General features: G+C 48.7%; 1 protein-coding gene across 1 annotated transcript in view; it reads left to right on the plus strand.

Moving 5' to 3' along the window:
- Window positions 1–2,430: 2,430 nt before the first annotated feature.
- The window catches only part of lzts1 (leucine zipper, putative tumor suppressor 1), a 20,945-nt gene continuing 18,375 nt past the window's right edge, over window positions 2,431–5,000 (plus strand). The window contains exon 1 of the mRNA XM_083644293.1: window positions 2,431–2,564. The gene's annotated coding sequence lies outside the window, so the exon portion shown is untranslated. The remainder of the gene's footprint in view (window positions 2,565–5,000) is intronic.

Below are 5,000 nucleotides of genomic sequence, written 5' to 3' on the forward strand. Positions count from 1 at the left end.
GGTTCCCCGTTGCGCGCCCGGGCGCAGAACGGAACGGTACGCAACGTTCACACTCATCAAATGTTCCGAAACTGGGGTCAATTTGGGGACAAGTGTGCTCTGGAACGGTACCGGGGCGCCAGTGAGAAAGCACCATAAGTTTCGTCTGATAGTTTGTCTATTCAGAGCGATTTCCCGCGCAAGGTGATTTCAATTGCAGAATCGCAGCCAAAGAGTGACAGCGTGACTGCCAACATCAGTTCCTGCCGTGATCTGTGGGTGTTTGTCAATGGCGTGTAACGGCTGTGGCAGATGTAGCATTAGCATTCAGTCTCTCCGGAGCATACTCCGGAGTTAGCTATGGCTATGCAGGCAAAGAGCGTTCCCATTGAGGAAAGTCAAGTGAAAAAAGCTCGGTTATAGCAGAAATAGACTCAGTCACTGCAATTAAACAGAACAAGAGTGTGCACTAGTGGAGTTTGTCAGTGGAAAAGATGTGTTCGCTGTTCTTCCGACTGGATTTGGGAAGTTTGATTTATCAACTAGTAATGAAGATTTTTCCCACCAAGAATCCTATTGTTCTTGTTAACTCACCACTAAATGCGCTAATGGAGGCCAGATACGAGACGCTTCTAATCTGGGAATGAAGGCTTTGCAGATCGGTGGTGAGGATGAGAAAGATGAGGACTTAATACATGGACGACGCGGTGAGCTTGAGTATGCAAGTCCAGAGGCCTTGATGAAAGCAAAGTGGTGAAATATCCTGGGATCAGACGTCTACCGTGAAAACCTTGTGGGGATTGTTATCGACGAGGTACACGTCACCCAGAAATGGTAAATACAAACTAATTGTATTTTGAGATCTACAGATTGTTTTTGGCTTGCTAATAATAAACAGTACACCATGATGTTGTCCTCTGTTGTTGTCATGGATGCTGGCCAGTCCTCTCCCTCTCACTAACCCTGTTCTGTTCCCTGTTGTCTGTGGGCGTGTGTTTAGGCTGGGCGGCTGAGTGGAGGCGGCGTTCCCCCCAGGTGTGGTCCATTACCAGGCAGGTCCGCCCATCAATTAGGCGGACTACTGTACCGTATATACTCTCTGGTTCTGCAAGATGGCATCCGGTTATTGTCTAGAAGTCCTGCCTCACGCCACTAGCTTTTGGTCGCTCTCCTCTCTCCTTGCCAGTCTGCCTGAGTCCTGCCGACCCGCCTCTCTCTCTGCCTGCCTGGCCGCCCTTGCCCAACGGAACACTGTGCGCCCCGCCAACGCGCCCTGGACACCCCCGTGCGCTCTGGAGACGCACCCTCGTCAAGATCATTGACTTTCACGTTTTGGCTACAAGCCTTATTTACGTTTAAGAACTTTATTAAATTCTACCTCAGTTTTGCATCTACGCCTGTGTCCGTGTCTGTTTGATCGTGACAGTTGTACTGCGCATGTGCTATGTGTGCTAAGCTGGTTGGCTGATGGAGTTGTCTATCAAGGGCGGTAGTCCCGCCCCTCTCCCTTCCTATGAAAACATTCTCAACCCCCAATCCGCCAGACTCTACGTGACTGATAGTACATGGGGGTCACGTGGAGGCTGGGTTTACCCAGGCTAGGTATACGGTATTACCTTATTACCGCCCAACCCTAGTTCACTGTCTTATGTTGCATAACCCAACTGTTCACAACTGCGGAGGCCGACTTAGTCATTCTACATTTCATAATCACATTACCTTGAGTCATTTAAACCCCTTGAGTTTCACATTCACATGTTATCTAATGGCTTTTTTTTGTGTGCTTATTTTTTTGCCCATGCTGGTGTCTTTTGCATTTCCACATAATACGCAGTAATTTGAGTTCAACACTGGTACATGGCCCAATAAAAGGCAATACAGATTGTAATTGGTTTAATCTCTATCCTCCACACGGAGACACACAGATAGTTAGACCACTTACATGCATTGTGTGTCTCTGAAAAGCCTGGCAAAGTGTAGGCAGTGATGATGTATGTGGGCATACAGAGGCAGTGGAGTGACATAAGATGGATAGCAGAAGCGCCGGGCACGGTGCCAAGAGAGGAGAAGAAGAGAGGGAGGAGGAGGAGCGGGGGAGGTGGGCAGAGGCAGGTAGAGAGAGAGAGAGAGAGAGAGAAAGATGGCGAGGGATGGCGAGAGAAAATAACAACTAAAGAGAAATGGATGTCGTAAGAGGTGGACGAGGAGAGCAGGGGAGGGAGGGAGGGAGGGAGGGAGTGCTGGGTGCTCAGAGTGAAGGAGAGAGTGGGAGGGAGTTTAGGAGAGAGGCAACAAGGAGACAGTGTAGTGTAAAGAGAGGAGGAGAGAGAGTGTGCTTATGGAGGAATGTGACAGTGTTCACTCCATGGGCGATGGGACGGAGCGAGCGCAGCAGGAGAGAGGTGAGAGGGGGAAGGAGAGAAGAAGACATCACCCAACACAAGCAGACATCTCTGCCTGTGTGCACTCCTCCACGCCGGCACTGTTAGCTAGCATCCGGCTTGGCCACAGTGATCCAGACATCGTTGGGAGAAGCAGAGCAGTGCAGCGGCAGTGACTCTGGGGGCAATCAGACTATAATGGAGGTAAGTCACCTCCAGCCGGTCCTGAGGGAATGTTATGGTTGTTTGACTGTGGATGTGACAGGGGGACAAATGGGTGTACAGACTCAGTCAGGGCTCACAGCCTTCCAACTTTAGAGAAAGAGGATGAAACACGAGTGAGTGAGTGAGTGAGCTCTGGCGAGTGTTTCATGAAGTGGAAGAGTCCTGATTTAGCTTGCTTTATTAGCTAGCGGTATGTTGATTTGATTTTGAAGTGAGGTGAATTGGGTTCATTTTGGTGTGCTTTCTCTTCTCTTTCTCCAACATTTGGACTGAAACAAAGTTTCTCAGCACGGAAGCAGTCCAGTCTCTCGCTACTTTTAATACACAGGCTGAATTCAGAACGCAAAGTTTTTGAGGTGCCGCAGCTCCCACTGAAATATCCGCTTTCAACTTTTCCTTTCTTTTTCCAGAACACTGCCAATCACCTGCTTCTCTTTCAACAGGCCAAACTACTGTTATCAAAATGGAGAAATAATAGGGATCGGCATGGGGCAGTGTTCTTAAAGTTGCACTAGACATAGCAATTTGGGAAAAATACATGGCATTAGACACAGAACTGTTTATGAAGGTGCTTTCTATGCACGGCATAAATGTGTCCACCAATATCACAGACGTCACGTTCAAACGCCATCAGGCCCACTGTTCCTGAATATGTTAATGCATGTTGTGTTGTATAATAGATGCAAACACAGAGCAGTGATGTGCCCCTGGCCTGCGCTGTCTTCCTGTTGGAGCACCTGTGTATATAGTAGAGTATGTGTTGCAACTCGTAGGGAGTATGAATTACAGTGTGTGCTAATGACAAGATGAGAGACACTGAATGGCTAAATATAGGGCACCTGTTCAGGCATGTTCAGCCTTGTACTGTACTGTGTGCATTATTGTACTGGGGGGGAAAAAACACAAGGGTGAGAGAAACACAAGGAGAGGGTGTGGACTGGACTGGACTGGACTAGACTGGACTGGACTGGACTGGACTGGAGGACGAAAGTAGCCAAGGCCGTGCAGAGACCCTTAGAGGGGGCAGGTGCTCAATGTCAAAAAGGGGCACATGCAGACCTGCCAAATTTGCGAAAATATTTTTGAGTACTACAATATTGTCACGCTTAGTTCACATGCTTTCGCACTACTTCGCTTAGTTTGCACACAGTCATTATCTCCGCCATAATATCAAGTTCAAACATATAAATAGGCTATAAAGAAAACAATGCAATCATATATATTCTTGAGAGCCAAGGGGCAGGTGCTTGAGCAGCCTCAGCACCCCCTCCCCCCTCAAGGACAACACACGTGACTCACATTGCATCTTCTTCTTCTACCGTGCATTTTGTTGCGTTGCATCGATGGAGCCGCTGATCCACACAGTGGCTGACTGTAGCACGTGTGACAAACCACTGGAGCTGTCGTGACCTGCTCGGATGAGAGGATGCTTCCAGAAATAACTGTCCCAGATACCCAAATAACAGCATCCTCTCTGTGAAGGCTCTGTGTCAGAGAAGTACAGCAGCATCCCAGTGAGCCTCAGCTCAGCTCACGAGGACGCTAACGAGTGTTTCCAACTTCACAGGAGTGACTCTCATCCTTCCTCCTGAAAAGAGAATTGCCTGCAGACGGCTCTACCGTGGAGATCAATGGGACAACTGAACATGTGAATATCAGCTGTGTGTTATTAGTTATGGCGCCTCGAATCTGCCTGGCTGAAGGGATGGCGAGGCGTTTATAGGGTGTGAGAGAGAGAGAGAGAGGGCTTTTATTTTGGTGCTGCACACAGGTATCGCCTGCAGCACGTATCTCCAGCTGCTCTCAGGATGATATAGAGTAGAGCCCTGTAAGTGAGCTCATTGTGTAGTCTATTACTCCCACATTACACCGGACGCACACACACACACACACACACACATACACACACACAACGCCCTTGCACACACACAACCACGCTCACACACACATGCCCTTGCACACGCACACACCCACGCTCTCACACACACACCCTCGCCCTCGCACACGCACACAACCACACGCACACAACTACTGTAGATTAGGAGGATGGGAGGGTGGTTCTGCTCCAATGACAGCCTTATCACCCAGTCTTCAGCTTGCAAGGTCAATGGGCCCCCGGTGCCAGGAAAGGCCTCATTCTTCTCCACCTCCACCATAGGCTTACGTGCTTACAGCTGCTCTGAATGGCTCAGCCTGGCTACAGAACAGCTGACGTGCTGCAAATATCTGCTGTATGTATGTCATCCCTCTGTGATACCATATCAAACAACAATGTATCGCTAGTCTTTTTTGTGATACCATATCAAACAACAATATAGCTCTATAGTCTTTTGACAAATGGCGTACTGATGGGCGCAGTCACCTTCTGATTTTGAGCCAGTTTGTGTTAACACTATTCATTCTTTGGCACTAATG

This window comes from Poromitra crassiceps, assembly GCF_964638095.1.
Source record: "Poromitra crassiceps genome assembly, chromosome: 10".
Lineage (NCBI taxonomy): Eukaryota > Metazoa > Chordata > Actinopteri > Beryciformes > Melamphaidae > Poromitra > Poromitra crassiceps.